Genomic DNA, 9921 nt, shown 5'->3' on the forward strand with positions numbered 1-9921 from the left:
GACACAAGCAGCACCAGCAAAGTCCTTTTCTATGCTCTGGCATGAAAAATCCATGGTGTGGAGAGGCACTGAGGTGTGTGGCCCTCCAGCAGAGCTGAAGACACGGGGTGGGGGAGCAGTGCAGCCCCCAGGTCCCTGATGTCCTTCTCCTGTTTAACTTCTGGTTAATTAAAGGCCAAGTCCTTGCTGCTGTGCCAGCTCCCCCAGCTTCTGCAAACATCTGGGAGGGAACGAGGTGCTTGTACAAACAAAGAACAAGCTCAGGAGTTTCAGGTAGGGAGGGTGCCCTCTCCACGTGGCTCTGCTGATATTTAGTGCCTGCAGGCTCTTCCCAGCTCAGGTGTGCTCCTGCCCTTTCTGCTCTTACCCCAGAGCTCTGCCAGGTTAGGACTTCACCCACTTGTCTCAAGCTGCCCTTGAGCTGGTTTTAGAGAGGAGTGTTGGGTCCTACCCAAAAGAAGGAGAGGGAAATGAGCTAAACTCTTTGCCCTGCCCCGTGGATGTTTGTGCAGCAGAGAGGTTGTTTTCTGCTCCCTGCAGCCCTTTTGGAGTGGTGACCCTGGGGAAGGGAAAAGCCAGGCTGGGGGGGATGGCTCTGGTGTCCTGCACTAAGAGTTGGTGAAAGAATCTGGGGATGAGACACCAAACTTGTAAAGGAGGTTGGAAAACCCATCCTAGGGACCCAGTGGTGTGGCTGGAGGTGTTTGCTCTGGGTTGCTGCTCCTCCTGCCCTTCCAGCTTTGGTGGGAAGCTGCTGCTTCCAGGGAAAGAAGGAGCAAGGGAGCTGAAAGTCCTTGATTTATTCCTAGCCCAGAATATCTGGGAGTGCTTATCCTGCCCCTGAAGGAGCTGCTGCTGCTGCTGCTGCTGAGAAGGGCACTTGACCCCCCTGAGCATCTCTGGTTCCCTGAGGCTCCCCAGGATGAACTTTTTTCTCCTGCTGTTTCTTCTTTCAGTGCTGCAGGACCAAGGTCCAGCCCATCAAAGAGAAGGATCCACTCCCCCCTTGCCTTTGGCTCTTGGGAACAGCAAATTTTTCTCTAAACTGGAAAGTTCATAGTGCAGAAGCTGTGTCCACAGAGGAGAAACCTTCCTAAAGCTGTCCTGGGCTTTGGATTCTTTCCTATAAAAACCAGCAGGCCAGCAGCTGGAGGAAGCCCCAGAGGAGTGGGGAGGGAGCTTCTGGCTCACCCAGGATCTGCTCAGGGATCTGCTGGGAGGATTCCAAGGAGCTGGAATGCCCAGGTTGTTTCTGGGAACACACCTGCACTCCTTGCTTCCCTCATCCCCAGGCAGAGCAGGGCTGACAGCACAAAGAGCTGGAGCCTTGACTCCAGATCCCAGCTTTCCCCAAAGGTCTGGGAGGCTGCTGGGTCCTGGCTTAGGGTCCTTCCCGGCTCATCAGTGGGGGGTGGGGAGGAGGGAGGGAAAGGAGCTGCCAGCAGCAGGGTTTGGTTCCTGGGGGTACAGGGGGAAGAGTCTGACACCCCAAGGAAAGGAAAGGGAAAGGGAAGAGGAAAGAGAAAAGAGAAAGGAAAAAGGAAAGAGGAAAAAGGAAAAAGGAAAAGGAAAAGGAAAATGAAAGGGAAAGGGAGAGGGAAAGGGAGATGGAAAGGAAAGGAAGGAAAAGGAAAGGAAAGGAAAGGAAAGGAAAGGAGAAAGGAAAAAGGAAAGGGAAAAGGAAAGGGAAAGGAAAAAGGAAAGGGAAAGGAAAAAGGAAAGGGAAAGGAAAAGAAAAAAGGAAAGGGAAAGGAAAAGAAAAAAGGAAAGGGAAAGAAAAAGAAAAAAGGAAAGGGAAAGGAAAAGAAAAAAGGAAAGGGAAAGAAAAAGGGAAAGGGGAAAGGAAAGGGAAAGAGAAAAGGAAAGGGAAAGGGAAAGGAAAAAGGAAAGGGAAAGGAAAAGGAAAAAGGAAAGGGAAAGGAAAGGGAAAGGGGAAAGGAAAGGGAAAGAGAAAGGGAAAGGGAAAGGGAAGGGGAAAGGGAAAGGGAAAGGGGAAAAGGAAAGGAAGCTTTCACAGCCATTACAACCATTTGTGCTCCCACCTCTGGCCTGGCCAAGCCTGAGCAGGTGCCAGCAAGGCAGCCTGGGTGCCTGTGATGCTGAAGCTTTACTGCTGAGCCAGGTAATGCAGAGCCTGCTTGGGGCTGGCTTTAGGCTTGGTGGATTTTTTCCTGCCTCTGAATTGACTCCATGCCCTCTTTCCTTGAGGGCTCTCTTCAGAGGCCAAATGCCAACATGACTCATGCCCATCTCCTGCTTTTATCTGTGCCCCCTTTGCTCTTCTCCCTTGCTCCAGACTCTTTCACAGCACTCCCTGTTCCTTTGGGACCTGCCCCATCCTGCCCTCCCTCTGCTCCCAGCCAGAGGCAATGGGGAGGTTTTGTGTTTCCAAGCAGGGAGAGCTCTGCCCAGGCCTTTCTGTGTTCTCCTGAGCAGCTCCTGCAGAGTCCACACCAGTCCTGGGCTGGCAGCTCTGACTTGCATCTTACCTGCTTTGTTTTGCCATTCCTTTTAAACAAACCACAAAGGGAGGGGAGGGATTTTTTTTTTTTTTTTTTTTTTTTATATATAAAATAAAACACCCTAGATATGTATCTCTTGTGCAATGCATATTACAGTCTCACCTGCTTCCCTCTGGGGACTTGGGATGAGTGGCTCAAAAGGTTTACTGAAGGCTCTGTAATTACCTCTCCTTTGCTCCAGTGAGGATATTACTCCACAGATTAACTCCATATTTTACTCCACAGAGGGAATGCTCCTGGTGGGAGCACGGATGAGATCTGTGGCTTCAGGAGGGACGAGGACATTTCTTGTCTTCCCACACTGGAGCTGCAAAGAGGTGACCAAAAAATCTGCCCTGGTGTCCCCAGGGTCCCCCCCAGCTCCATCTCCAGTGCCAGTTCCCTGTTGGAGGAGGGGGAATGGGAGGAACTGGTTGCCTTGTGCTGGGAGTGAAAAGGCTGCCGGGTTGCTAAGCAGTGGTTTTGGAGAGATGAGATGCAAGGAGGCAGGAGCTGTGGCAGGGCAGGACGTGGGAGAGCACAAAGAGAAATCCAGGCACTGAATTCTGTGTTTGCAGCTCTGGGTTTAGCAGTGAGCAGAGCAGAGCCCTCAGCTCCAGCTCTGCCATCCACCTGGAGCTCCTGCTCATCCTCTGGGGTGAGGGAAGGACCAGTGCAAACCCACACCTGGGCTTTTGGAAAGACAGCTCTAAGGTGGATCCTTGGGTTTTTCTTTTCTTTTGCCCCAGGGGAACTGGAGTTTTAGCAATTTTTAGCAATTTTTAGCAATTTTAGCATTTTTTTTTTAGCAATTTTAGCAATTATTCTCCCTTCCAAAGTCCAGCTTGATTCGGGGCAAATGCAATCCTTGACGTTCTTTGTGTTTCTCCTGGGGGTTGAGCAGCAGAAGGGAGCAGGGAACAGCCCTGGGGTTTTCCCAGAGCAGGGAAAAGGTTTTGTGGGCAGGGGGCTGCAGAGGCTGGAAAAGAGACAGAGGTTTGCAGGAGCAAAGAGCTTCAGCTGAGTTTTCCTCAGCCAGCCCCCAGCTGGGCCAAATCCTGCTCCTGAGGAGCACAAGCTCAGAGCTAATAATGGGAAACAGGTGGAGAAGATTTGCAAAGCTTTAACCCTTGGGTTACAGCAGAAACTTCTTGGCCCTGAAGCTGGAACCAAAAGGGACAGGAGCCTCCTGGGTTTGGTTTTTTTTGGTTTTTTTTTTTTCACATGAGTCCTGGAATATGGTTCAGAGTCTTCTGGAGCTGTGGTTGGACCCAAACCATGACATTTCTTTGCAGAAAAGGGATGTTTGCCATGGGCTGTGCTGCAGCAGCTCCCACCTGATGTTTTCAGCCCCTCAGCAGGTGCTGGGGAGCTCCCTGGGAGCAGAGGGGTTAAGGGCAAAGCTTAATGAGGAGCTAAATTAAAATAGCTGTCTGGATTAATTGCCCATCCTGCTGCCTCACCAGCTTGCTTGGCAGACAAAGGTCCAGTTGGAGGGAGGCTGGAGCAAGGAAAAGCATCTCCCTGGAGGAATAAAGTGAAGGAGGGATTGGGTTTTGCTGAGTTTGGGGCTCAGGATCCCAAGCCCAGGCTGGGAGCTTGGTTTTAGTATGGACTTCAGAGAGGCTGCTTGCAAGGATGCATCTTTCCTAGGAGCAGCTCTCTGCTGCTTGTGCAGGTAAAATATTTTGTTTTCTGGTGCTTTCTCTGAGCTGCTTTGCTGAGGTGATGAATTCCCTGGCTGGAGAGGATGGGGATGGGGGGGTTTGGTCAGTGTGTCAATCCTGGAACTGGGCAGTGGGACAGAAAGGGCTTCTCCTGCCCTATTTTCCTGGAAATTCCACTCAGATAAAGCCATTTTTAGAAAACACACGATGGCAGGAGGGGAGGAATCAGATTTGCAGCTCAACGTCCACAGGTCCCTGGTGGCTTTTGGAAGTGTTTGCTTTTCTCTGTGAATTACCCCAAATTTCTGCTCCTCACCTCTCCTATTCCAGCCCTTGGGATGTGTCCACAACCAGGAGGCTCTGAAATTAAATTCCAGGTGTCACTGAAAGGGTCACCAGAGGCCCTGGGTTTGCCCTCTTGATACCAGCTGTGAGGCTGCTGCTGGGTCAGGCAAGGATGGGAGGAACCAGGGAGGTTTTTTTTGATATCCAGGAATTTTATTTGGGATGTGGGAACATCCCAAGGGGAATTGTGCTTTTAGGAGGAGAAGGGCTGTGGGGACAAGAGGGTTGGAAACAAGTTTGGCAGCGTTGTGCAATAAGCAGAGAATCCTCTGCTGCACAGCTCCAGGGCTTGACTTTCATAAGCACCTGAAACCACCTCCAAGCTTGAGTCAGGGGAAAATCAAAATATTGTCCTTTCTCCTGCTGCATCCAGGGTTCTCATGGGGGGTTCTCATCTAGCTGGGTAAATCTGCTTTTTCTTCAAGTGAACTGTTGGGTGCTCCTTTGAATATGAACAGATTTTGGAGCTTTAGCTCAAAAGTTTGGGGTTTTTTGAGCTTTGGTTCAAAAGTTTTTAGCTCTGGCAAAGTGTTGAGCTCTGGAGTGTTGACTCCAGCACTGAACTCCTCTTCCCCAGTTAAATCTCTCTTGGGTTGGGTGAGCACCAGGACACTGAACCTCCTCTCTCTGCCCAGCCCTCCAGGCAGGGGCTCAGACTCAGAAATAAAGAAGGTTTGAAACCAGCCCAGGTTTTGAGAGCACCAGCAGCCACCCCAGAGCTGCTTTCTGTGAAGGGAACACAGAGAACTGGGTGAAAAAAAGGCTTTATCAGGTCTGGGAAATAGGGGAAAGCTTGCAAGAGAACAGGAGGATGGGAACTGATTTATTTCTCCAGCCTCTTCACCAGGCTCCTTTCAGCTCCAGCACAGGCACTTGGTATTTGTGGATCTCTCTAATAATCCCTGGGCATCCTGCAGCATCTTCAGGAGCTCTGGGAAGCAGGACAAGTGCCACTGCATCCTGGGACAGGGGGGGTGGTGGTGGCATCTCTGCCAGGAGCACTTTGTGTGCCCGGGTGGCAAAGCTGGGGGTTTGCTGTGGGTTGGGATGGGGTGAAGCTGCTCTGAACCAAAGGACAGGAGATTTCTGGCTGTGAAACTTGTGAAACTCCTGCCCACTTTTTGGTAGAGCTGCAGTGAGGACCCCAGAAAGCAGGGGACCCCCAGGACTTGGGGTTCTCATGGTCAGCAACCTGGATTTCTTGGGGGGCTCTTCTGAAAGTGAGCAGGGGGAGGTTTGTCCCCCTTCCCCCCCTTTTCACCACTGAGGATGTCTCAGAGCTGAGGTGCAAGGGGCTCATGTTGGAACCTGAAGCCTCAGTGGTCCAGGGAGGAGCTGAACATGAACATTCCTGGGAGCATCTCTGTCCCTGAGGAGAGCAACGAGTGGGTTTGGTTGTGAAACCTTAAAACCCCACAAACAACCCTTCCCTGCTCCAAAGGCTTTTTCCTGCTCCAAAGGCTTTTTCCTGCTCCAAAGGCTTTTTCCTGCTCCAAAGGCTTTTTCCTGCTCCAAAGGCTTTTTCCTGCTCCAAAGGCTTTTTCCTGCTCCAAAGGCTTTTTCCTGCTCCAAAGGCTTTTTCCTGCTCCAAAGGCTTTTTCCTGCTCCAAAGGCTTTTTCCTGCTCCAAAGGCTTTTTCCTGCTCCAAAGGCTTTTTCCTGCTCCAAAGGCTTTTTCCTGCTCCAAAGGCTTTTTCCTGCTCCAAAGGCTTTTTCCTGCTCCAAAGGCTTTTTCCTGCTCCAAAGGCTTTTTCCTGCTCCAAAGGCTTTTTCCTGCTCCAAAGGCTTTTTCCTGCTCCAAAGGCTTTTTCCTGCTCCAAAGGCTTTTTCCTGCTCCAAAGGCTTTTTCCTGCTCCAAAGGCTTTTTCCTGCTCCAAAGGCTTTTCCCTGCTCCAAAGGCTTTTCCCTGCTCCAAAGGCTTTTCCCTGCTCCAAAGGCTTTTCCCTGCTCCAAAGGCTTTTCCCTTGGGAGCAGATCCTCTGACCAAAGAGACACAGAACCTTCTTAGCTCTTCTTATTTCCTGACTTTCAGATTCCCAGTGCACTTGGCCAAGCTTGGTCCCAGAGTTGGGAGCTTTATTCCTGCAGCACTTTTGGAGCAGGATCTCACCAGGGCCTGATGAGCTGCTGCAGGATTTTTTTTTGGCTTTTCCCTCTTTCTGTGCTTCCCTGCTCCCCTCCCTTGGCTCTCCCAAGCCAACAGCCACGTGATGGCAAAGCCAGAACCTTGCAGGAAGAAAACTCATTGCTTTTAGAAATCTCTGTGCTGTTTTTCTGCCTGGCTTGCCCTGTGTTTTCCCAGAACTGGCAGGAACCTCTCACTTCATGGCTTTGTCCTTGCCTCACAACTTGCAAAATCTGTTTCTAGGTGCTGCCACCTGATCAACCTTCACCAGAAATCCCAGCTGAGATTTCTTTGACTTCCTTTTCCTGCTGCCTCTTTCTCTTTAAAATGCTTTTGCACATGAGCTGCTTTTCAAAAAGGTCTCTGCAGATGAGCTTTTTCCAAACCCTGCCTTGTTGCCTGCTTGGTTTTATTCCACCCTTTTGTCTGTCCTATATTTTTTCCCTTGTGATGTTGCCTAAGATAGGAACAAGCCCACGTTGGGTTGCAGGGGAAGCAGCACAGAGTGAGAGCTGCACAAAGTGGGGAATTTCCTATCCCTGTAAAAAAGGGATTTGATTCTTTATCAGGGGAGTCAGCCCGGCTGCTGCAGCTGTAGCTGAAACCCTGTAGGAACCTTGGACACTGTTTTTTTATTTTTCTGTGCTGTCCCTGTTGCACAGCAGCCTGCACCCTCTGTGCTCATGCCTTGTCTCCTGCATGCTAAAGAAAGAAAAAAAAAAAATTTGGGGTGTGTGGGTAGATTTTGCTGATGGCAAGTGGAAACAAAGCCAGGGAAGAAGAATTTGGAGCTGGAGCTCTGCTATTTGCCTTGCAAAACATGTTTGGACCCCACTTGAGTCTGGCACGTGTGCTGAAACACCAGGTTTGGGGGCTCAAGGAGCTTGGGAAATGTTCCTTTTTGGAGCTGCCTCCTTCTCCCCCTTTTCCAAGGAGTGATGCTCTGTGCCAGGGGGGGGAAAGGCTCCAAGCAGTGGGGTGCTGAGCACTGGTGCCATTGGTTTTTCATTCCTGCAGAGGCTCCAGGAGCTCCTGGAGAAACCAGCTGGGGTTGGGAGTGCTCCCTGAGCCAGTTGTGCAATCCCAGGTGCTGGTTTTTTCCCAGAGAAATGGATTTAGCTCTGTTTGAGCCTCACTCATGCAGATGCTGGCAAACCTCCCGTGGGTGACTCTGAGTCTCAGGGGCCTTTTCTTTGTTTTCCTCTCTTTTTTTTTTTTTTTTTTTTTTTTTATTTTTTAATTCACTGTGGGAGAAGAAATCCAAGGTCTCAACAGAGCAAGAGGTTGGGATGGAGCAGAGCTGGAGAGGGATGGGTGCAGGAAAATGCATGACCAAAGGCTTGTGGTGTTTTTAGCAAGTCTGGCTCAGCCTGAGACTTGGGTTTGAGTCATCTGCAGCCCAGACCAGGTAGAGGTTAGGAGGCTGTGGCTCAGTGCCATGGGAAAAGGGCCTCCTGAGCTCCAGACCTTTTCCTGGGTCAGTGCTTCTTGGCTTGGGAATTCCCAAGGGAACAGCAGTACTGATAACCTGAAGTGCTCTGTGGAAATGAAGACCCATGCTTTCCAAGGAGAAAAAAGAAAACCAGCAGTTGCTTTCCTTTCAAAGGGGCTGTAATTAATCTGACAGATGAGGAAATTGAGCCTGGACTTTTGTGGGGGATTTTCCTCTCCTTTTTTCCTGACCTTTTTTACTTCCCAGCCCTGCCTGATCTCCAGTGCACTTGAAAAAATTTAAACTGGTGATGGGAAATATGGGAACCATGCTCTTACTTTTGTTTTAAAACATGGTGGTCAACTTCTGTAAAGAAATAATGCTCAGCTTGGTTGAAAATTTCCCCTCTTCCAGGAGAGAAAGAACATTTTGGGTCAAAACCCTGTAGTTCTTGTAGTCAAAAGGCATCAGAGTTCTCTGAACTTTCTCTGCTTTCCTCTCCCTTCTGACTCCCTGGGACTGTGCAGCAAAGGGTAATTTAAAGGTATTGTGAAATATAATTGTGAATAATATTATAATATTGTGTCTTGCTGTTTACAAATGAAGCTCACTTGGTTTGGTTGTCATTTGGCCCCATGGAACAGAACCAGGAGGTGACCCGGTACCGGTTCTGCCTTCCGAGGAACAGCGTTCCCTACAGCTGGAGTTTGGGTGTTTGGGGGTGGTGGGACTTCCCTGAGGAAAAAAATATCCCTGGCTGTGCTGTGCTTTGTCTTGTGGCCACACAGTGAGCAGGGGCCCGTGGGAGTTTGGGCTCCCCTCTGCCCAGCAGCTGCCCAGAACCCCAAAATAGTTTCCATGTTTTGGCATCTGCAGTGTTTGATGGTGAAGTGCTGCTTAGTATTTGATTTTTTTTTTAATTTTTTTCTGTGCCAATTGGTGGGAATCCCTGGGCTGTTTTTTCCTGGCAGGGAAGGGGCTGAGCTCTGTCCTCTCCCTGCTTCCCATTTTCTGATCCAGTGGCAAATAACTCATCCGTCCAACGGGACAAGGAGAGGGGGGTTTAGCAGATCCTTCAGGACCGAGGATGCTCAGAGTTTCCCACCTTAGCGATACCCGGCCAGGGATGAGCATTCCCTGGGGATGAGGGTTCCCTGGGACTCTCGGGGCCGTTTTAATGAGCTTTAGGATAATTAAGGCTCCTTGCTGTGTGTGCCGGCTCCTGCAGCAAGCCCGGGATCCTCTCTGCCTTCTGCTGGGTCCGGGGAGCCCCAAGGCACCGGTGGCTTTGCTGCTGGAGCCTTGGGATTGAGGGATCCATGGGAAAGAGCCCTGGATACGGAGCATCCGCACAGCCCCGGAGCCTCCTGCAGGCTCCAGGCATCCAGGATGCGCCTAACCTGCCCCGTTTTGCTGGGTCCCTCTTGTTGTTTACATCTTTAATTTATTTTTTACTTTATTACTGTTATTATTTAAACATTTTAACTCTGCAGCTGCCTCCAGCCCGAGCCCCTTCCCCGCCCGGGATGTTCCCGGTGCCCCGCCGGGGTGGGGATGCGCCAGTGCTCAGCTCCGCTCTCCCGAGCCCCACCGCGGGTTCCGTGATTGCCCTCACGGCCCACAAACTCCTCCCGGGGCTCTTCCCCTGCCCGGGGGTCCCGGGGTTCGTGGGGAAGGGGACACACCGGCGGGGCCGGGCCGGGCCGGAGGCACATGGCTGCGAGCGGCGTTAGGCCCGGCGGACTACAACTCCCAGGGGGCTTTGCGAGCGGGGAGCGGGCAGCGCCTTCCCATTGGTCATCGGCGCCCCCGAGCCCCGCGGTGATTGGCTGCTGCGGGGCCGTGGGCGGAA

Source organism: Heliangelus exortis, chromosome 25, assembly GCF_036169615.1.
Source record: "Heliangelus exortis chromosome 25, bHelExo1.hap1, whole genome shotgun sequence".
NCBI classification, from domain to species: domain Eukaryota; kingdom Metazoa; phylum Chordata; class Aves; order Apodiformes; family Trochilidae; genus Heliangelus; species Heliangelus exortis.